This window comes from Mus caroli, unplaced genomic scaffold (genome assembly GCF_978045245.1).
Source record: "Mus caroli unplaced genomic scaffold, Mus_caroli_1 scaffold_7, whole genome shotgun sequence".
NCBI lineage: Eukaryota > Metazoa > Chordata > Mammalia > Rodentia > Muridae > Mus > Mus caroli.
This window is the reverse complement of record NW_028227262.1, coordinates 63,909,166-63,933,288: the sequence shown is the minus strand read 5'-3', so window position 1 is coordinate 63,933,288 and position 24,123 is coordinate 63,909,166. Positions and strand designations below refer to the sequence as shown.

The window sequence follows — 24,123 nt, the reverse complement described above, 5'->3', positions numbered from 1 at the left end:
GCCATGCCAAGTGCCTGAGTCACATCCTCCCACACAGAGGCAAACATGGCTGCAGAAAGCATCTAATAGCCAGTCAGGAGGATGAGGAGCCCAGGGGAGCCACAAACACCACAGAGGAGCTGCAGGCACACAGGGAAGGGCAATGAGCAGCAACATTCTGGGCCACCTAGAGTGTCTCACTAATGGAGAGATACTGGCTGCTTATCTTCCAGCAAACATCAGTGAAGCCATAAATCCATTCCTGATGGGAAATTCAAAAAGCTTATGTAGTTGCTATTATTTCAAAAAAATATATTGACAGTAACAGTGAATTTTAAAAGAGACCATGAATTTGATAATTTGATGGAGAGCAGGGAAGGGTACACAGGAGAACTTAGGAGAGAGGACAGGGAGAAAAGATGCTGTAATTAAATTATAATCTCAAAGAAAAATTTAAAATACATCAGGGCCAAAGTATACCCTGTGGTAAAATGTCTGCCCTGTGTCCACAAAACCCAGGGTTCTATTTCCTAAAGGAAAATAAAATATAAATAAAACAAGGTCTTGGTAAGAATTTATTTCAGTTTTCCTTTTCTTGTCTTTTTGTTTGTGTTTCGAGACAGAGTAACAATGTCCCATAGTTTGTTTGTTTGTTTGTTTGTTTGTTTGTTTTTTCCCTTTGAGATAAGGTTCCAGTATGTAGCCCAGGCTCGCCTCAAACCTGTGATCCTGCCCCAGGCTCCTAGTGCTAGGATTACATGGATGTGCTATAGCAACCAGCTAAATAAAACACATTTGAATATTTAACTGTAAAAGTAGCTTTTATTCAAGTCTAAAATAAGTGCTTACTGCTTTAGTCTGCTAACCTATACCTAGTCCTGGAAGCTTCTAGCCTCTGTACAATCTAATCCAGGCCTAGAATCTCTTCAGCCTCTCACTCACTCTTCCTAGTTCTTTCTGAACTCTGGCTGGCTGGTTCAGCTCAGCCGTTCTGGCTCAAAGTCTTCTCCAAGCTGACTGAGTCAATGGGGCTTTTCTCTTGGGCTCTCCTGAATCACTGTGCTTGACATCATACTAACTTTGGAAATCTGTTCTAATCTTCTGGTTCCTTCTCATTCTCTGGCTCGTCTGTCTTCACCTGTGTCTAGCTCATTGTCTCTTCAGTCTGTCTCAGTAAAACTGCCTTTCTCCCTCCCTCTCTCTCTGCACTGCCCCTCAATTGCCTTCCCTTCCCTCTCTCTTCCCATGAGAGTTGGGTGTATCCTAGCTTGACAAATCTTTCTCTGATTCATCACTTTGTCTGCCACTCAATTAGATACCACTTTCAAACATGGGTGCTTCTTTCTACAAACCAATTTACCTTCGTTGTTTGGGTTTAAAGGTTTGTGCTAAGGCTGAGCCACTCCATAACACAAACTCAGGTTTCAAGTTATCAAGAAACTTAACATTAGTTTCTTATTGTATTTACTGCTTAATGGCTTAAAATACCACAAATCTGGTATGGGGGACAGAGGTAGGCAGATCTCTGTGAATTTGAGGCCAGCCTGGCCTACAAAGTGAGTTTAGGATAACCAGGGCTACATAGAGAGACCCTGCCTAAAAAAGAAAAGAAAAAAATACCACAAAGTTATTTTCTTCTTCTGATGTCTGGAGCTGGAAATCTATAATTAGTTCCATTGGGCCCAAGTCAGGGCAGGCAGGGTTAGGTCTATTGGGAGACTCTGGGGAAGGGTCTGTTTGTTTGTCTTTTATTTAGGAGCCTTTCTTTAAGCTCCTCCTGTTCCCCTGTGACTATTTTCCATCCCTTACTTCCTTGGTCAAATTTCCTTTTTTCCTTTAAAATGCTTAATGTTGTTATTACAAGGGGGGTGGTGCATACCATGACACGCTTGTGGAGGTCAGGGGGCAGCTTTCCTGAGTTGGTTCCTTCCTTCCACCTTCATGTAGGGTCCAGGGATTGAACTCAGGTTGCCAGGCTTTCGGAGCCAGTGTCTGTACCCACCCAAGCATCTGCTCTGCCCTCCCTCTAACAGCCTCTCCATGGTGATCAACCTTCACTATCCCTCTGATGCGGCCTAGGATGACCTGGGAGTGGGCTTCTGCCCTGGCTGGTGGAGAATTATCTTGACTAAGTTAACTGAAGTGGGATCTATCCACTGTGGGATGCATCATCCTTGGTTGGGATCCTGGACGTAGAGAAAAATCCTGATGGGCATCCGCATGCATTCCTAGATCTCTGCTTCCTGGTTGTGGATGGTACGTGACTATCTTTGTTAGGGTTTATATTGCTTCAAAGAAACACTATAAGCAAATAGCAAATTGGGGAAGAAGGGATTTATTCAGCTTACACTTCTACATTGCTGTTCATCAGCAAAGGAAGTCAGGACAGGAATTCACACAGGGAAGGAACCTGGAGGTGGAAGCTGATGCAGAGGCCATGGAGGGGTGCTGCTTATGAGGTTGCTCCCCCTAGCTCAGCCTGCTTTCTTATAGAATCCAGGCCCATCAACCCACATGGGCTGGGCCTTACCCAATCATCACTAATTGAGAAATGCCTACAGCTAGATCTCATGGAGATATTTCTCAACTGAGGCTCTTTCCTAGCTTGACTCTAGCTTGTGTCAGCCAGGACAGTTGTGGGGCAGTGGGCTGCACACAGACAGCCTGGTCTCCAGTCAAGCATAGGTCTTGAACCCTGGAGCCCCAGCTGGCAGAGATTTCCACCTGCATGGGATGGCAGGAGTTTGGCCATGCCTCCTGGGCACCTGACTCCTGTAACAGCCCCCCTGCAGAGAGGTATGAGGCATCAATCCTGTAGTAGCTGCACCAATCCCTCCACATGCAAATAAGGTTTTCCCAAACTCTCAGTCCAAGCCAATGAGAAGTACCTGCTGTCAAACCCTGAATCATCCCCAAAACTGTATATAACTCTGAACCAGGGAATAAAGGTATGCGAGAACTACTCTTTGTCCGAGACTTTGTCCTAAGAGCTGTAACACTGGGGAGAGATCAGCTTTCCCGAAGCGCTGCCTGAGGTCCTGCCACACTCCTCACTGGCTAGTCGGCTTCTCCTTGGCCCAGCCCGACCTGACTCAGTGCAGGGCAGCCCGGAATTATGGCACAGCAGAGATGGAAGTGGAGCTGACCAGCACAACAGAAGCCAGGAAGTGACTTCCCTCCCTGCCCGCATTCTTCGCTTCCTTTCGCTGGAACCCTCGCACCAGGCCTGGCCAGAGATCTCCGTGGAAAACCTCTGGTACCCAGGCCCAGAGACAGTGACCAACTGCTTAGATCTCTGCATTCTCCACTTCCCACCATAAACTGTACCACTGCAGTGTGAGCCAGAATAAACCTTTTTTTTTCCTTCAGGTAGTTTTTGTCACGGCATTTTATCATAAAAACATGAAAAGAAACTAAGACGACAATGTAGCAAGATCGCGACTCAAACAAACCATAGAAACAAGCAAAAAACAAAAAACAACCTACTACCCCGTCTGTTTAAAGCACTTGTGCTACTGAAAAGGACCCAGGTTCTGTTCCAAGAGCCCTTATAGTGTCCCACAACTCCCTTTAACTCCAGTTCCTGAAAATCTGACACCTTCTGCCCTCCTCTCGCTCCAGGCACATAGATTGTGAACATATATATGTATAAGCAAATTCTCTCACACATAAAATAATAATAAGCCTTAAAAAAAAAAAAAGAAAGAAAGAAAGAAAGAAAAACCTACACTGTCAAGATCCAAAAAGGTTCCCCAGCCAGGCAGTGGTGACACATGTCCTTAATCCTAGCACTTGGGAGGCAGAGGCAGGCAGATTTGAGTTTGAGGTCAGCCTGGTCTAAAGAGTGAGTTCCAGGACAGCCAGGGCTACACAGAAAAACCCTGTCTCAGAAAAAAAAAAAAAAAAAAAAGTCTGGTACACAGACGGTGTTACACTACAAAATGGTTTCCATTTCCCAAGAGATCTCTCATCTAATCAACCCTGAGAGCTGAGCAGCAAGAGAGAGGAGAGAAAAGCAGGTTAAGAGGTACCACGAGGAAGGTGAAAGACAAAACCAGAAATTAGGGCAGTCCACAGAATGACTGATCCAGTTTTTCAACCTATCATTATCAGGAGAAATTAAAGAAAGGGAAAGACTACTCTAGATTAAAAGAAATCTCAGAGCTGTAATTACTGACTGCAACTCGTGCACCCCGGTGCCAACAGGCTGGAAACGAAAGGGCATTTTTTGAGATAATTAGGGAAATTTGAACGTGACCTAGCAGTAGCGAGTGTGGAGGAAGTGTTGTGAGCTTAGTTCAGTGAAGTAGGGGCAGGGGCAGTATCTGTGGAGGAAAGTGGTAACCTACGGGAGAGACACTAAGTCTAGTGAGCACTTCAGGAACAGGAACAGCAGCACACAACAGGACCAGGTCCTAGAGTGTGAGGTTTGCTTAGTGGAGGGGTGATGGTGACATCTATGGGAGGGATGGGGCGAGATTTCCTAGTGGCTTGGTTGTTTGGTGAGTGAGGGGTGGGGATCAGCCAGGATTCTGTAAGTATCCCATGCTCTGCAAGTCAGCTCAATAAACTCATTAGTTCACCAAGTAGGACTTTGGAATCGTTAAATACTTGATCTGCTGTTTGTGAGTCTACCCAGGGGTGAGTAGACTTTGGGGGTGAATCCTCCCCCCACAAATAAAACCCAGTCTGCTTCTAGTTACAAATGAATCCAAGTATTGAAGACTCAACCCCCACTACAGCAGGGCTTTGGAAAGTGGTCAGATCACAAAGGCTCTAATGTCCCCTGGGAACACAGCCTCATAATCGGAGCCATTACCCCACGATAGTGATGCAGACTTAGGAAGTTGCACCCAGCTGAGGGGTGTTGACCTTGGAAGGACTCTGACTCATCCTGGGCCTTTCTGTCTCTTTCTGATTCTGGCCACCAAGGTGACCAGCTTTGTCCACTGCATACTCCCCTTCTGACCTAGAAACGGCAGAACCAAGTAGCCATGAACTGAAACCTTCAAGCCCTTCAACCCCAGAACAGTTTCTTCCTTTCCGTTGACGTTCTCAAGTGTTTTGTCATGGTGACGGTAAGCTGACTCAGCCACTCTTCTGTTTTAGGGATATGCTTGAACTTTTTCATAATTATTTTGAAATTCTTAGAGAAAGCTGTTTTTATAACATTTATAAAGTCCCCCAAGCCTTACTGTTAGAAAAAAATTATACCCTTTAAAAATATTTTTAAAGCTGTGTGGTGATAGGAGACACCTTTAGCCCCAGCATTTGGAACAAAGAAGCAGGCAGATCTGTGGAAGTTCAAGGTTAGCCTGATCTCCATTGTGAGTTGTAGGCCAGCCAGGGCTACATAGTGAGACCGTATTTAAAGAAAAGGAAGAGGAGAAGGAAGAGGAGGAGGAGGAGAGGGGGAGAGGGAGGAGGTGAACGAGGAGGAAAATATAAATAAACATATGTATACATGATGTCTTGGGAGGGGGAACTTGTATGGAAGATGGGACCCTTATCTGAGAAGCTAAATTCACCAATGTTTTTACAAAAAACAAACAAACAAACAAACCGAAAACATGGCAGAGAGGTTGGTAAACTATAGGGGAAAACCTACCACTCGCGAACAAAACATAGAGGTCAGAGTATATAGTGATTTAATAGAGGAGGGACCATTTAGCTATACCTGTATTGATTTATTTGCTAACTATTTTTTCTAGAATTTTCTGTCTTCCTGAAGACTGCTTCTCAGCAGGGTTTTTGCACCTGTTTATTGGGCTAAGCACAGCTTTTGTTTATTCTGAATGTATCCTCAATTCACCTTACTCGTCAAAGCTAATTTCACTGAATATTTAATTCTAACATGGTAGCTATTTCCTTTTCATCCATTGAGGATATTATTCTACTATGGTCTGTTTACCCTTGCTGGTGAGAAGCCTGTCAGCTCCATAGTTATGTCTTTGTAGATGATGTGACTTTGCTTTCTAATTGTCTGGAAAAAAAATCCTTTTTGTTGTAGAAATTCTCCTTCTCCTAAAGTAGACAGAAGAATGTAATGAGTGTTTTCATTTTCAATATTTAGTTTCAAAAGTTGTCAACATTTATCTCTATTCTGCTCATCTCCCCACAGTCTTTTGTCTCCTGAGGTACTGTTTCAAATAGCCCAGGCTAGCCTTAAACTCCATATATAATTGGGGATGACCCTGTATTTATTTATTTTTCTTTCCTCCTCCTCCTCCTCCTCCTCCTCCTCCTCCTCCTCCTCCTCCTCCTCCTCCTCCTCCTCCTCCTTCTTCTTCTTCTTCTTCTTCTTCTTCTTCTTCTTCTTCTTCTTCTTCTTCTCCTTCTTGGTTTTTCGAGACAGGGTTTCTCTGTTATTGTGTGATTATACCGAAGTTTGAACTCCACCTCCAAGGCACCAGGTTCTGCTCAGCATTTTCGGTCCTCTAGGTCTCCAGACCTTTTGCCCACGTTCTCTCTGCATTTAGCTGAGTGCGCCCTCTGCTGCTCACATGCAGAACTCAAAACTATGAAGTCTATGAACATTAGCACAGGCAGTTGCCAGCTTTTTCAGGATTTGGGACCCCACCTCACCCCCACTCTGTCTCTCCAGGAGAATAAAACTCTTTGCCTTGGCCTGCAAGCCGTTGCTAAGCTGAGTCTGTACACTCTGACGACCATCCCTCTTCCTTGGCCCCTGGTCGTCTCCTCTGCCCCAAATTCTCCATGCAGCGCAGAGTTGCCCTCTTCCCTTGCTGTCCTCCCCACTTCTGGCTCACAAGAGTCAGAGTGAGAGCTGGGCTTTCAGGACGTAGATGGAGATGGCCCTTCAGGAATGAATAAAGGGATTGCCAGTCACCACGCCAGATTTCTGGAACCCACATGAAACCAGAGAGAACCAACTCTAGAAAGTTGTACATACACACAGAGAAGGGTGGGGAAGAGGAAGAGAAAATAAATACAATACAACTTTTACAAAAAGAAAGAGAAAGACAAGGCTCTTCTAATGAGACCACAGCCCATGCCAACCAAGAGGCATCCCTCCTTCTCGGTGTCAGGAGAGACCCTGAAAAGTTCACTTCTGGAACTAGGAACTGGGGTCCACATTTCCCTGTAGCATCTTTTAAAAAAATACTTATTAATTATATGTAAATACACTGTAGTTGTTTTTAGACACACCAGAAAAGGTCATCCAATCTCATTACAGATGATTGTGAGCCACCATGTGGTTGCTGGGATTTGAACTCAGAACCTTCAGAAAAGCAGTCAGTGCTCTTAACCGCTGAGCCATCTCTTCAACCCCCTCCTGTAGCATCTTTGTTTGTTTGTTTGTTTGTTTGTTTGTTTGTTTTAAGACAGGGTCCCTGTAAGTCAGTGGTTCTCAACCTTCCTAATGCTGCAACCCTTTAATACAGTTCCTCATGCTGTGGTAGTCTCCAACCATAAAACTGTTTTGTTGCTACTTCATAACCGTAATTTTGCTACTATTATGAATCATAAAGTAGATATCTGATATATAACCTCTGTGAAAGGTTTGTTCAACCCTCCCCGAAGGGGTCAAGACCCACAGGTTAAGAACCACTGCTCTATGTAGACCAAGCTGGCATCGAACTCACAGAGATCTGCCTGCCTCTGACTCCCAAGTACTGGCATTAAAGGTGTGTGCTATCACATCAGGTGTGCCTTGGTTGTTTAAAGCCTGCAAGCGCCTCGATAACACACTACATAGTGTTCCTAAGCACGGGGGTGGGGTGGGGTGGGGCTGCCCTTGCCTTACAGAGAAAACAGTTACATCTTGCCTAAGCATGGCTATGCATTCTGAGAAATGTGATTTGGGTGAAGTTTTGGATTCTGTGAACATCTCAGAGTACACCAACACAAACCAAGAATGCTGCAACAACACTGGGCTAAGCTGTAGATTTTCAAAATTATTGCCACAGGGTCTTGCTGTGTAACCCTGGGTGACCTGGGACTCACTATGGAGCCTAAATGACCTTGAGTTTCAAAGGATCTTTCTACTTCAGCCTCCGAGGTGCTGGAATTACAGGCTTGCGTTGCCATGATCCATAGGATATATAATCTTACATGGCTACCACTGCACAGAAGTTTTAGTAACAGCATAGCATCCTGTTTCATCCGTTGTCAGCAATGAATTTAATGTCAAGATTCTGCCACACAGGGTAGATGAGATGGCTGGCAGGAAAAGGTGACTGCCACCACGCCTGATGACCTCAGTTCAATCCCCGAGATCCACATGGCAGAAAGGAAAACTAACTTCCTCTAGTCTGACCTCCATATGCTGTGGTACCACTCTGACAGGTACACACATACACATAAATAAATTAATGAAAACAATCTACTATGTGTGTTAATTAAGGTATGTCTAAACAGGAACACTCATACATGCAAGCTGAGCGGGCTGGAAACATAGTTCAGTTAGTAGAGGACTTATCGAGCATGTTCAAACCCCGGATTCCACCTCCATGTAAACTAGGTGTGGCAGAGCACACAGGAGGTGGGGGCAGGAGGGTCAGGAGTTCAAGGTCAACCTTGGCTATATAGCTTGTTCAAGACCAGCCTGGCCTCCATGAAACCCTGTCTTAAAACAAATCCGAAAACGAGCAGGGTGGTGGTGGATACCCCTAATCCCAGCCATCAGGGTAAGCAGGCAGATCTCTGTGAGTTTGAGGTCATCCTGGTCTACAGAGCAAGTTCCAGGACATCCAAGGCTATTACACAGAGAAACAGTCTCAGTGGAGGGAGGGGTAGCCAACCAAGACTGGAGAGGTGGCTCAGCAGTTAAGAGTGCTTGCTGCTGCTTCTTTCTCAGAGAAAAGAGAAAAGCTGGGTCAGGGGGCCAGCACCACCTCTCCCTCCAGATCCAGCAGGGGCCTCTTGCCTCTGCCTCCATTGCTGGGAGTAACAGTGTGTGGCAGACCTGACTGTTTCCTATGATTTTTATCTTTGGATTTTAGCAATGTAAATTTATAATCCTCAAAAATTTTACAAACACATTTTACAATGGCTGCAGACTACTGGTCTTCGGTTTTGTTAAATCAAATTGTTACAGCCTCCAGTTTGATTTGAACCAAAGTTACTTGAGTCCTGCTTAGCTATTAACTTGAGTCTTGTGAAGTGGACGGACACCAGGGTGTGATTCAATGCTTGCCTTGAACTCAAATCAATCCTTCTGCTGCAGCCATTTCTCCCTCTCCCCCTCTGCTATTTGTTAGGAAGTGGGAACAGAGTCTCATTTAACTTTGGTCCTTGCTCTTGACTTCGTCTACCGCCTGCTAGGACTGCAGGTGTTACAGGGAGCCCACCAGAGATGACTGCTCAGACAGTTTATAGCCAAGTGAAAGTCCTTCGTTCCAGCAGGATGGGACTACACTCAGGTATTCAGGATGTACTGTTGCCCTGAGCATTTAGACTGAGGGGCTTTAAAGGCAAAACCCACATCCTGTTGTCTGCGCAACTTCAGGGGGAGATTTGCACAAGCAGGCAGTTTAACAGAAGCTAAGAATTGTGACATCACCAGGCAGTAGTGGTGTGTGCTTTTTATTCCAGCATTTGGGAGGCAGAGGCAGGCAGATTTCTGAGTTCAAGGCCAGCCTGGTCTACAAAGTGAGTTCCAGGACAGCCAGGACTTCACAGAGAAACCCTGTCTCAAAAAAACTAAAAAAGAAAAGGAAAGAAAAGAAAAGGAAAGGAAAGGAAAGGAAAGGAAAGGAAAGGAAAGGAAAGGAAAGGAAAGGAAAGGAAAGGAAAGGAAAAAGAAAGAAGAAAAAGAAAAACAAATTATGACATCTTGCCCTCAGATCCTAAAATAGAGTTGGGTAATTGTTTCATGGGATTCTCTATCAAGGAGATCCAATTCTAGTTAAAGCTGAAGTGCCCTCAGCAAGAATTCAGGATGGAGGAATCTCCCTGTGCACTATCTTTCCCTGTATCATCATGCCTGGCTTTTTGTTGTGGTGAGATTTGTGTATGAGTGTTTGCCTGAATGTATTCTCACCATGTATGTGCAGTGCTTTGAAGAAGCCAGAAGAGGGCACCAGATCCCCTGGGACTGGAGTTAGAGGGTTGTAAGCTGTCATGGGGGGTACTGGGAATTGAACCCTGGTCCTCTAGAGGAGCCAGCTCTCTAGCCTTGGTAATTTTTGTTGAAATTAAGACATGCAGCTGGGCATGGTGGCACACACCTTTAATCCCAGCACTCAGGAGGCAGAGGCAGGCAGATTTCTGAGTTCAAGGCCAGCCTGGTCTACAAAGTGAGTTCTAGGACATCCAGGGCTATACAGAGAAACCCTGTCATGAAAAACAAAACAAAGCAAACACACACAAAAAATTAAGACATGCAGGGTTCATATTTAAACAAAGACAGAGTCAGCTTTCCACCATTGTATTTCTATCTTGAGGCCCTTATAAAGCTGTACTGTAAATGTTTAGGGGGCAGTTTTCAGTCGGGTATCCAAGTAGATACCATCATTGTCTTAATGTGCCCGAGGTGCAGATGTGTGGCAGAGACCCTTATTAGCCAAGGACTTCCAGGAGCCGGTGCACAGAGAAGGCCTTCAGTCAGATCTGACAGAAGCTGAGGACTTCCAGGAGAAGGGGAGTAGCTTTGGTGCAGGTGTGGCAGTTAGGATGGAGCCTGGAGGGGGCGAAGAGCCCATGCAGGGCCCTACAGCACACAGCACACAGCATACTTGGTGAGGCCCAGACTCACAGAGAGGATAGGTCTGGTGCAGAGGTCAGGGATGAAAAGCCTGGCTAGGGTTGAGGGGGCAGGTCTGGGAGCAGCAGTTGGGATACCAGGGCAGTGGGTGCCTCGCCAGGCATGGTTTATCATCCCCATCGAAAGCCACCTGCCACTTTCTCAGGTCCAGCACCAGCCAGTTGCGTGCCCCAGGGAGCGTGGGAATGGAACCCAGCTTCACTTACTCTGCAGTTAATGGTCCTGTCCCACACTCCTCTGCATGTCCAGAGCAGAGAGCAGGGTAGGAACCACTCCAAGTGCTGTCTGTCTGCTGGGCTTAGCTCTGGATTCACCTCAGTTTTGTTTTGTTTTGTTTTGTCTTTCTTTTTAAAACATTTCCTCAAGGGAAAGAGCTATCATTATTACCTAAGTCCGTTTGTAATTGAGAACTCAGACACTAAGCGGTTAAGGAACTTGCCTAAGGCCACATAGTTGCTGCAGATATGAGTTTTGAAACTAGGTACCCTCTGCTTCCATTTCATCCCTCTGCTTCCATTTCATCCCTCTGCTTCCATTTCATCCCTCTACACCAGTGGGAGAGATCCAGACCCTCTCGGAATTACTGAGTTCTTTTTACCTCAATCCCCATCCCCCACTCTATTTGGATACAATAAAGCGTCTCATTTCAAGAGCCAATTGGACTTGTAGAGTGGAGAGGTCGGCAGTAGTTTAAATTTTGGTTCCTAAATGGTTTAAAAGATAAACTTCCCAGGGCATTATGAGATACTTGTAAACTGTAATCCCAGACTAGGGGAGGCTGAGCCAGTCTGGGCTTCCAAGCCATACCCTATCTTAAGTCACACTTATCATCATCACCCCTCCCACCCACCCCATCCCTCTCCATCATCACCCACCTACCCCCACCTCCTCACCTCCTCACCTCCCATCCACCCTGTCATCTGAGCTGAACCTGTAATAGGGGCAAGTGTATCGAGGCTGCCACCCAGGGGTTGAGTGCTGAAGGACAGCTCCCTGTTTCTTTGGGGACTTGGACAGAAACAATTGGATCTATTTATAAGATTACAATCTGCCAGGTAGCACATGCCTTTAATCCCAGCACTTGGGAAGCAGAGGCAGGTGGATTTCTGAGTTGGAGACCAACCTGGTCTACAGAGTGAGTTCCAGGACAGCCAGGGCTACACAGAGAAACCCTGCCGAAAGAAAGGAAGGAAGAAAGAGAGGGAGGGAGGGGGGAGGGAGGGAGGGAGAGAGAGAGAGAGAGAGAGAGAGAGAGAGAGAGAGAGAGAGAGAGAGAGAGAGAGAGAGAGAGAGAGAGAGAGAGAGAGAGAGAGAGAGAGAGAGAGAGAGAGAGAGAGAGAGAGAAGAGAAAGAGGAAAGAAAGAACCAAAGGGGAGGGGAGGGGAGGGGAGGTTTACAACCAGGTCTGTATTTAGGTCTTTTGTCACAAGGTTTCAATACATGGTCCAGAGTGACCTCAAACCTCTATCTATGTATCTGTCTTAGTTTTTTTTTTTTTTTTTTTTTCTGTTGCTGTGGTAATTCCCCAGCAAAAGCAACTCAAAGGAGAAAGACTTCATTCAGGTTCACAGTTCAGCCATCATAGTGGGGAGTCAGAGTGTGGAAGTGAGTCAGAGACAGAATCACACATGCTACTGCCCAGTTGGCTTCCTCCATTTTGTACAGACCAGGAATCCCTGCCCAGGAAATGGTCCTTCCCATAATTAAGATGGAGCACCCCGGGACTGGGGAGATGGCTCAGTGGGTAAGAGCACTGACTGCTCTTCCAGAGGTTCTGAGTTCAATTCCCAGCAACCACATCACCATGGCTCACAAGCACCCATGATGAGATCTGATGCCCTCTTCTGGTGTGTCTGAAGACAGCTACAGTGTACTCATATAAATAAAATAAATACATCTTAAAAAAAAAAAAGATGGGAGCATCCCACATTGATTAATGCAATCAAGACCCCCCCAAAACCCCCAGCATACCCAGAAGCCCATCCTCTAAGTGACTCTAAATCAGCAATTCTCAACCTTCCTAACACTGAGACACTTTAACACAATTCTCTATGTTGTGGTGACCCTCAACCATAAAATTGTTTTTTGTTGCTACTTCATAGCAGTAATTTTGCTACTGTTATGAATCACAATCTAGATATCTGTGCTTTCCAGTGGTCTTAGGAGAGCCCTGTGAAAGGGCTGTTTTACCCCCACCTTGGGATCTCAAGCGCCAGGCTGAGAAAAGCTGTCGTGGGTTCTGCCAGTTAATACCATGTGATTGTATAGCCAAGGCTGACCTTGGACTTCTCCTCTCCTGTCTTTACTTCCCAAGGGCTGGGATCACAGATGTTAGCCGTGCCAGGAAAAACATGTTTTAAGGGGAAAATCAGAAATGAGAGAGACCAAGGACTGAAGACATAGCTCAGGGGTTAGGTGTACCTATTACAGCTCTTGTAGGGGACCCCAGCACCCACATGGCCATTTACAACCATCCACAAGTCCAGTTCCAGGGAACCTGACGTCCTCTTCTGGCTTCCACCAGGCATGCACATGGGTCACAGACATACATTCAGGCAAAGCACTCAAACACATAAAACAAGTAAAGAAATAAAAAGTATGCTTAAAGAAAGAAGTGATAGAAACGCCCATGGTGACTCAGACCTGTAATCCCAGAATTCAGGAGCTAGAGATGGGCCAGTCTGGGGTACATGAAACCCTGTCTCAAAAATAGGAAAAAAAAAATGCCAGGGTCCTGGTCTGTCTGTACTGGCTGAAAACATCCTTTTGTGGGCCGTTGGACGCTTGGCTGCACTGTACAGGTGTATAATGGGATCTTATTTTGAGTTGAAATAAATATTGAAAAATGCAGATTCAAAAACCTTAACCCCCCCAGGCTAAGGATCTATTTATTTGTTTATTTTATGTGTACAATTGGTTTTGCTTATATGTATTATGTGCGCTGTGTGCATGCAGGGCCCCTGGAAGCCAAAAGAGGTTGTCAGATCCCCTGGAACTGGAGTTAGGATTGTGAGTCGTCCTGTGGGTTCTGGGAACTGAATCCGGGTCCTTGCAGGGGCACCTAGTGCTTATTCAGAGACATCTCTCCATGGCTCTAAGTTGCCATCTCCCATTCTGTCTTTTCAGGAATTCTTCACTGCTGTTTTTAAAGGTTAGTTTTATATGTTTTTATTTTTTTTTCATGATGTTAATTTATCTGTGTATGTGCATGAATTCATGCCTGCCACAGTGTGTGTGTGTGTGTGTGTACAACAGCTTCCAGGAGCCAAGTCTCTCCTTCCATCATAAAGGTTCCAGGGATTGAACTCGGGTCACAGAGCAGCAGGTACTTCACCTGCCAGGCATCTCTGCAGCCTTTTTTCCTCCTCCACTTTACAGTCTCTTAGGGATGTTTTTCTTGTCCACACATAAATGGTCTTATTCTTTCTTTGTTTTGTTTTTGTTTTGAAGCAGGGTCTCATGTAGCTCAGGCGGACTTCGAACTTCATATTTAGCCAAGGAAAAGTTTGAGCTCCTAAGTCTCCTGCTTCCATGTCCCCTTCCAAAGTACTGGGGCTATAGCCCTGTGCCACCCATGGTCAGCAATCCGTTCTTTTTGAGGGCTGAGTGATATTCCACAGTATGAATGATCCACATCATTGAGCTTATCCCTATAGACTCCTTGTCTGGTTTGCCTGGCAGGGAGGGTGCCCCTGCTCCTACACCACATGTAGAAAGAAGTTCCTTTTTCTTTCCCTGCAGTGGGGTATGGGAAAGATGAAGGTGGGGGAGGGTAAAACAGACGCCAATGGAAAAGCTCTAGAAGGTTCCATCACCTCTTGGTGGCTCTCTGCTCCCTTATCTAATGCCCCCACTATCCTTCCTTTGCCCACTGCACTCCCAAGAGCTGGGAACCCTCCCAGCTCCTCCCAGCAGCGTCTCCTCCTGGCCTAGGCCAGGCCCTGGGCTGGCAGCAGCCTCCGCCTGGCAGGAGGGCCCCTCCAGGAAGGGGAGCCTGAGCCCAGAATGCTTAGCAACACTCTGAGTTAATTATTTAATTGGGTGAAACACCCATTAGGGAGGATTCTCACTTCTCAGACAGCCTGTGAGTAAACATGTCGAGAAGAGTGAGGTGTCCGTGAAAGCTGTCACTCACCCTGGCTCCTCCCCCACCCCCCATTCTCCAGCTGAGGAGGAGACCCTGGAGGATTCTACCCAGATGTTTCTGCAGGTAGAACCAGGCTAGGCTGGCCAGAAAGGCCTCTGAAACAAACAAACTGTGGCCTCTAGAGGTGGGAGGCTGTGGCAAGGGAGCTGCAGCCAGCCTTGTGGCAGGAGGTAAGGAGCTCTCAGGAATGCCTCTTCAGTCAGATGAAGAGGATGAGTCTGGAGCCAGAAAACGTGTGTTCAGAGAACTGGAAGCAGGATATTGAGACCCCTCAAAGGTGAGCATTTAGGGTTGGGGAGATGGCTCAATGGGAAAGTGAGGGCTATGTAAACATTAGAACATTGGCTCAATCCCCAGCATCCACATAGGATCGGCACATGAACCCAGGCTGGTGGTGCCCAGCTTTAATTTCAGCACTCAGGAAGCAGAGGCAAGAGGATCTCTGTGAGTTCCCAGGCCAGCCTAGTCTACAGAATGAGTTGCAGGTCAGCCAGGTTTACAAAGTAAGACCCTGCTTCTAAATACATAAGTCAGGGCTGGAACAATAGCTTAGTGGTTTATCTTACTGCTCTTGCAGAGGACCTGGATTTGATGTCCAGCAGTCACATGCCAGCTCATAGCTTACCTGTTACTCCAGTTCCATCAGATCCAGGAACATAGCACACATACACACACACACACACACACACACACACACACACACAGACACACACACACACAAACCTAAAATAAAGAAAATAAACAAAGCTAAGCCAGGCATGATGGCACATACCTTTAGTCCCAGCACTTGCGATGCAGAGTCAGACAGATTTCTGTGAGTTCCAGGCTAGCCTGGTCTACATAGAGTTATATAGTGATAGTTTGTCTCAAACAAAATAAAACAAAACAAAACAAAAACAAAACACAAGGGCTGGAGAGATGGCTCAGCGGTTAAGAACACTGACTGCTCTTCCAGAGGTCCAGAGTTCAATTCCCAGCAACCACATGGTAGCTCACAACCATCTGTAATGGAGATCCTATGACCTCTTCTGGTGTGTCTGAATAAATAAATCTTAAAAAAGAAGAAGAGGAGGAAGAGGGGGAAGAGGAGGCTGGTCCTCTTTAAAAAAAAAAAAAGACAAGAGGGCAGTTGGTTGTGTGGGCTGCAGTGTGAGTCCCAGCACTGGCTCCAGAGAAGACATGCCTGGCTTTGTTTCCTTTTGTGTGTACAGTGATGGATATGTGTGGTGTCTGCACGTGTGTACATGCATGTTGAGGCCAGAGGAGGACTCAGGTACTTTCCTCTATGTATCTGCTGTATTTCCTTGACACAGAGTCTCTCAGTGAGCCTGGAGCTTGCTGTTTTCCAGCTAGGCTAGTGACCTGCCAGCCCCAGTGACCCTCCTTATCTGCACGCCCTCAGTATTGGGGTACAGGCATGCCATTGTGGCCACACCAGGCTATTTAGGTGGGTGATAGGGGTATGAGCTCAGGTCCTCTTGCTCTTGCCCATTGCGAAGGAGAACTAGCCGTGCTTGTTTTGAATAAGATCTCACTTTGTAGACCAAACTTGCCTCAAAATGCCTCTGACTCCTGAGTGCTAGGACTGCAGGCATATGCCACCAAACCTAGCACTTCTTTTCAGACTGGCTATGTAAATGCCTTAGTTAGAGTTTTACTGCTGTGAACAGACACCATGACCAAGGCAGCTCTGATAAGGACAACATTTAATTGGGGCTGGCTTACAGGTTCAGAGGTTCAGTCCATTATCATCAAGTTGGGAGCATGGCAGCATGTAGGCAGGCATGGTGCAGGAGGAGCAGAGAGTTTTACAACATCCTAAGGCTGCTAGCAGAATGCTGACTTCCAGGCAGCTAGGAGGAAGGTCTTTAAGTCTATGTCCACAGTTAAGTAGTGCCACTCCCTGGACCAAACATATTCAAACCACTACAGTAACTAACTGATACTGATCTTTAACTCCAAGTTCCATTGCCTTAGCTTCCAGAGCATCAAGAATACAGATATGGGGCTGGAGAGATGGCTCAGCGGTCAAGAGCACTGACTGCTCTTCCTGAGGTCCTGAGTTCAATTCCTAGCAACCAGATGGTGGCTCACAACCATCTGTAATGGGATCTGATACACTCTTCTGGTGTGTGTCTGAAGACAGCTACAGTAGACTCATATATATAAATAATATTAAAAAAAGAATACAGGTATATACCAGCACACCCTGACCCCCCACTTTGACACCTTTTTGGCTATACGAGCCATGCTCAGCTGCTTAGGTGCAAGCCCTATATTCTGGTTTTGTTTTGAGATAGGAACTCTCTGTGTAGCCTGGCTGGCCTGGAACTTGATATGTAGACCAAACTGGCCTCAAACTCACAGAGAACCACCTGCCTCTGCCTCCTGGTGCTGGGATTAAAGACATGCATCACCCACAGATAGCCAGCTTCTCTACCATTTTCAACAAGACCCCATGAACTTTTGCTTTGCATCTTGGGCCCACAGAGCATGAAGTCTGCCCTGCCTAGAGCTAACACAATTTTATTATTAAAGTTTGTTATGGTCCCTGGGGGAACAGAGGAGACTCCTCCGGGCCTCGAGGAAGGTGTGTTGGAGGATTGTATTCCTCTCATTGTTTTGGATTTCAAGTACACACAGACTCCCTTAAGCCTCGCACACCCTGCATCCTCCTTTAGAAACAACAATAGAGTTTTCAGGTCCTGCACAAAGGCTGCTCTGACATCACGACTTCTCCAGTTCCCAGTTCCTCTGTCCCCAAAGGACCCAGAATGCTGCAGGGACTTAGTGGGGCCTGTTGATCTTTCCTAAGGCCAGTATAGACAGATTGACAACTGCCTGAATGGCCTGGGCAAAATGAGGAAGGAGGGATGTGTACAGTGTGTGTGTGTGTGTGTGTATGTATGGTGTGTGTGTGTGTGTGTGCAGCACAGAAAACAGAAACAAATAAAGAGTTCAAATGTGAAACGATTAAAAAATAAATCGAAGGGAGCGAGATAAGGCTGCTGAGGCCCTGCTTCCTAGTTAACATTCATTGGATTGAATAATCAGCCTTCATTATCTCAAATTGTCTGCATATTTGCCCTCAAAATGCTAATTTACAGTTGGCTGGGAGCAGTCCCGGTCTATTTTGACTAAAATATGATTTCACTTTATTGAGCATTGTTCTTAGCTGTCGGGCATCTCGGTTTGCATGGGAAGGAGGGACGCAATAGAGAGCAGGGAAACCATTTTCCATCAAAGCGATGCCGGGCTCAGCTCTGATTATGGCTCCCTGTTTTGCGTGGAAATGGCATTTCTCAGCCTGGAAGTAAAATTAAAGTCGTTATCATTTTCTTTTAGGGGACAGACAGTTTATCATTAATCTCAGAGAAGGAAATGGGAGAAATAATTTTTTTTGTTTGTTTCACTGAGGAGAGAAAAAATCTTTTCCCATCACTCCCCTCCCTCCTCCCCTCCCTCCTCCTTAAAGCAGCAGCGGCAGCAGCTCCCTCCTCTTTTGTTTCTCTGTGACCTCCAAAGGCCTGGAGTCCTCCTCGTGTGTCCTCTGAGCACTGGAGGACAGATAAATAACTCTGTTGCCGGAATGTAGCCCAGGATGGCCAAGAGGCCTGTCCTGGAGAATGATCTCAAACTTCTGGTCTCCCTGCTCCACCACTGGGTGCCAGGACCACAGCTGCTCAACACCATGTCCAGCTCTACATTTTATTTATGGTTAGGAAATATGGAAAAGGCAGGTATGATATTACATACCTCTAGTCCCAGCATTCAGAAGGCAGGGGCAGGTGGATCTCTGAGTTTGAGGCCAGCCTGGTCTACAGAATGAGTTTCAGGACAACCAGGGATACACAGTGAGACCCTGTCTGGAAGAAAGAAAGAAAGAAAGAAAGAGAGAGAGAGAGAGAGAGAGAGAGAGAGAGAGAGAGAGAAAGAAAGGAAGGAAGGAAGGAAGGAAGGAAGGAAGGAAGGAAGGAAGGAAGGAAGGAAGGAAGGAAGGAAGGAAGGAAGGAAGGAAGAGAAGGAAGGAAGGAAGGAAGGAAGAGAAGGAAGGAAGAAGGGAGAAGGAAGAAGGAAGGAAAGCAAGCAGGCAGGCAGAGGCCTATCTAGGTGAGGTGGTCCATGCCTTTACTCCTAGTACTCAGGAGGTTGATAGTTTGAGACCAACCTGGGGGATGTAGTGAGATACAAGAGGGAAAGAAGGAAGCAAGGAGGAAGAGGGGAGAGTCCTTCTTGGAGCTGAAGATTTGCAAGGGCTACATGTTTTTTTTTTCTTCACACAGGAGTCTCAGGTTTTAGCCAGCCAGAGACTAGCCACAGCTGGGTTTCAACCTGGAGAGAGGACACCCCTAGCTAGCACACTCTCAACTCCTCCCAGCTCCTCTCAGGAATAGACCCAGAAGTGGGAATTCTCATCACAACCCTTTCTCTGCAATGGCAATGCCAAGGAGAGCCAGCAGGCACAGCCACAGGTTATAGCCAATAATAAATAGGCCCTCCTCTGATGTCTTAGTTCTGTAACGAGGGAGCAGCCATTCTGACCCTCTTAATCAGCTTGTCCCTGGGTTGCTGTGTCCTCTTCCCAGGCTGCAGGAGACAGATTCTCAGCTCTTAGGCCTCTACTACCCTACTACCACCTTTAGTCCTCCCCAGACCTTCCTCTCCGCCACAGTGTGTGCTGTCTACTTCTGCTCAGCCCTCCAGTTGACCAGGCAGGTTGTGTGTCTCATAGGAGCACCTTGGCCAGCGGCATAAAGGGCTAGGATCCAGGTCCTGCTCCCTCCTCGGGGTCCTGGGCCTTGGCATGGGGATGTCTGTGCCCAGAAGGATGCCGTAGGGACAAGCCTGGGCCTGCAGAGCTGGCTCACTTTTCCTCTCTCACCTTCTCTAACCACCTGAGCTCAGCCCTCCTGGAAGAGTCCCTCTCCTGAGCCTCCGTGCTGCCTGGATTGTGACACAAGCATCATTATTTACCATCTCCTCCTGCCTGGGATCTCTGGGGTCTATGATATGCAGGCCCTTGGTATCTTCTAGTTGTTGTTTGAGACCGTCTCTCGTAGCCCAGGCTTGTCTCACCCTGTAGCTGAAGAGAGCCTTGAACTTCTGACCCTCCTGCTTCTCCCTCCTGGGGACTGAATTTATGTGCATCTACTACCATGCCTAGCTAGTTATTAGTTGTTGTTTTGTTTTCCTTTTTTGGTGTTGTTGTTTTTCAGTGTCTTACTATTATTTATTTAGCTCAGGCTGACCTTCTGTCTCTGCCTCCTGAGCACTGAGGTCATAGACATATTCCACTACACCTAGAAGCATCTCTTTCAATAGGATTTGAAACCCCAAGTATGGCCTCTACCTACTTTTGCAGTTATCACCTGTCACAAAGTCCCCTGGTGATGGCAGTCCCTGCTTTTCCCCAGTCCCTGGTCTCTTCAGACACCAGCTTCAAAAGTCCCGACTACTTGCCTAGATGAGGAACCAGAGGCAGCGGCAGGAAAATCTCAGCGGATACTTAGCATCCCGAGGCGGCCAGCAGGCCCCCTCATCTACCCATCTGCCTGTCTTGAGACATGAGTATATATTCCTAGCCCTGCACACTGTATGCACAGTCCACAGACATGCATTCCCCTCACCTTCCACAAACATGACAAACATGACAAAATTAGACAACTCAGGACATACTACATGCACACCCAAGTCCCCAGATCTATGTCCCAAAGGCAGTACTCTTAGAAGCCTACACTCACCTAACAGAATCCATACATACTGCCAACCGAAGACACAAACAACCCAAATGCATTCAGGAGACACCACACACTCACTCTGGCCCTCTCATCTGTATGCTGCTCCACTCCTTGGAGCTATGAGAGGATCGTGAGACCCAGAAATTGCATCTCCCTGAACTCATCCCACATGACCACTGACTGGTGGACTGCGGCCCAAGGGCAGACAGAGGTGCTTCTGGGAGGCAGAGCCCTGTCTTCAGCTCCTGTTCTACCTCTACAGAGACTCTGGACCCAGATCTCCTTTTCCATCAGAAATAAGGCATTTTGGACCTTGACCAGCTAAAATCTTCAAGAGGAGGTAAGGGACTGAACATGGTGGCACAAGCCTTTAATCCCAGCAGAGACAGGCAGATCTCTGTGAGTTCAAGGCCTGTCTGATCTACAAAGTGAATTCCAGGACATCCAAAGCTATGTAAAGAAATTCTGTCTCAGGAGGGGGCCAGGGGGGGCCACTGCAGCTGCCAGGGCTCAGGGTATGGGGGGGAATCTCTAGGAAGTCCCAGAGACCTGGGATGGAGGTGATTCCCAGAAGTCAATGCAGGTGACTTTAGCTGAGACTTATAACTGTGGGGACATGGAACCTGAAGAGGCTACCTCCTACAGTCAGGCAGGACCTCCAGGGAGGGGATCAGGACACCAACTCACTCACAAAACTTTTGACCCAAAATTTGTCCTGACTAAAAGAAATGCAGGGACAAAGATGGAGTAGAGACTGAAGGAATGGCCAACCAATAACTGGCCCAATTTGAGACCCACCCCATGGGAAAGTACTAATTAATCCCTGACACTATTAATGATACTCTGTTATGCTTGCAGACAGGAGCCTAGCATGGCTGTTCTTTAAGGGGTTCTATCCAGCTGTTGATTGAAACATATGCAGACAAACAATGGACAGAAGTCACGGACTCTTACGGAAGAGCTGGAGGAAGGATTGAAGGCCCTGACAGGCAGTAGGAACTGGAGAACTTCTCCACAGTTCCTTCTCCACAGGAAGATCAACAAAGTCAACTTGGGAGTTCCAGACTCTTGGGAGCTCTCAAAGACTGAGCCACCAACCAAAGAGCACACATGGGCTGGACCAAAGGCCCCCAGTATATATGTAGCAGATGTACAGCTCAGTCTCCACGTGGGTCCCCCAACAACTGGAGTGGAGGTTGTCCTTAAAGCTGTTGCCTGACTGTGGAATCCGTCCCCCAACAGGGCTACCTTGCCTGGCTTCAGTGGCAGAGAATACACCTAACCTTGCAGAGACTTGATGTGTCAGGGTTTGGGGAGATACCCAGGGGAGGTCCCATGCTCTCAGAGGAGATGGGGAGGGGGGAAGGGAAGGGACTCTGTGAGGGGGAAACCAGAAAGTGGTCAGCATTTGGGATGTGTGTGTGTGTGTATATATATATATATATATATATATATATATATATATATATATATATAAAGATACTGTCTCACCTCACACCCACAAAAAGAGGGTTTGGTCAGGGTGCCAGATCAGTGCGTGTGAAGGAGGTCCATTCTATTAACTACTCAGGGAATTTGAAGCTGCGCTTGGTCCCTGCCCGCCGGGTCTGCCGACAGATACAGAATTTAGTCACCGAAGAACCCAGGCGTAAAGAACAGGGAACCCAGATGTGGCCGTGCAGCCGACTGCATTTGGATTTGGTAGGCTGGAGGAGAGTGGTGGCCTCAGGAGAATTATTAGTTCCTGAGCCATTTATTAGGCCCTCGATGTTTGCTAAGTACTGCTCTTGGCAATGACAGCAAGAGAGGAGGTCCCTGCCTTGGGCTGTCTCACTGGGACATAGTGCCCTGTCCTACCAACCAAGTGCATGAGACAGTGCGGAATGAGCCATGATGGATGGCGGCTACCTGAGGCAGGGAAAGGCTTTCTTGGAGCCTGATTCTATGATGAGGCAAGGGGGGCACTCCCTCTCAGCAGCTCCACCTGTCTTGTACCATAGTGAGAGAGTGTACCTTCCTAACTGGTACTTGGGGGTGGGTCCGCTTGCTGTGCAATTCTCCATCTCCATCTCTGTGTTTCTGTCCCAGCACAGCCTCTGCCTCCAGCTGAAGCTTCCCTTCCAGGAGTTCAGAGAAAGCAGGGGCTTGAGAGGATGAGGAATCCTGGGTGGGGAAGTCTGATGACAGCCTCCAACTAGCTAAGACCCAGAACTCTAAAGGAGCCTTGCTCTAAAGGCTGCCAGCATGAGGTTGCTATTCCTTTCGTAGAGAGATGGTTCGTGTTTAAGTGACAGTGAACCCCATTTGTGACCTTGGGAAAGGGCTCCTTGCTTTTGCCCAGCTGTTGGCTAAGATTCTCAAACCGTTGACAGTAAAGATAGCTGGCTACCTTTCTGCATTCCTGTGGGCTAGACCTTCACCTTAACTGTGGTAATCCTGTCATTTGCCCCTCGGGAACCACCCAGTGATATTGTAAAAACAATGAAGTCGGGGCTCTTGGATGTACCTCTCTTTCCCGTGCCCCCTTTCCTCCTAATCCTCTTGCTTAAGCCTATATTAAAATCTCTTCAATAAAATCTTCCCACTCTCCTTCATAAAACTGGCTAGTCCTGAAATTCTTTTCTGTGTCAAAATGACTAATCCTGTTTCAGCCGGAGCTGAGGTCCCTAAAACTCCAGAATTCCGTGGGCTTCTGAGGGTGATGGTGGGGATCCGGGTCTCAATTACCCATACGGAGGGCAAGAAGGGGCCCACAGCACCAGGCTTGCTCTGTCTGGAAATGCCACACTGCCAGTGTGGGCCAGAGGGGCTGTGCTCAGGTTTCCTGGCCTGGGCTGGGGGTGAGACAGACATGACTTTCGGCCTGGCTCCGACAGTGAAAGGTAGGAAGCAAACACAGGCCAAGCGCAGGGCAGGGTCTAGCCTTGCAAGCCCATCCTATCCGCAGAGACTCCTACAGTGCCCCTCTCTCTTCCTGCCATGACCTCTCTCATTAACTACTTGTGGAGCTGCCTGTGTCTGTCTGGCTTGGAGCCTCTGAACCCCCTGCCTTCCACCATAAGGCAGAGTGAGGGCTTGTAGTCTACCTTGTAGCAGGCCAGGTCATTGAAGGTGTGTTGAAGTCTTGGTGGTTTGGGCATCTCTCCAGCTCCATAGTGAGCTCTCAGGGTGTGGAGCCCACTGGCACCCATGAGTACCTGTACCCTGTACCCATCGATGGACAATGTGGTCGGGCATGTCCTCCTCAGCCTGGGAGGAGCCGCCATCAGCAAGTCAAGTCCGAGGGTGTCTCCACCCTTCTGTCACCTCCCTGCTGACAACCTTGCTGTCCTTTCCAGGGACAGAGAGCCTCAACTGAAAAGGATGAGGGCCCCCACTAGCCTGCGGCCCTAGGGAGCCAGCAAAGCGGCCCAGCGCGCTAATCCTCTGGCCGCAGCCGGCTGGGCTTGGCGGGGATTAGGCCGGGAGGGGCGCTGACCAGCCTGCGGCATCCGCGTCCTCCCGCGACTCAAATGCGGCATTTGAGATGC

The 24,123-nt window shown here is 47.4% G+C and overlaps 1 long non-coding RNA gene across 1 annotated transcript; it reads left to right on the top strand.

Moving 5' to 3' along the window:
- Positions 1 to 14,812: 14,812 nt before the first annotated feature.
- Positions 14,813 to 21,893, top strand: LOC147003939 (uncharacterized). Its single transcript, XR_015047509.1, has 3 exons — positions 14,813 to 15,132; positions 20,856 to 20,933; positions 21,452 to 21,893. It is a non-coding gene; the product is annotated as an uncharacterized LOC147003939 (long non-coding RNA).
- Positions 21,894 to 24,123: the final 2,230 nt, after the last annotated feature.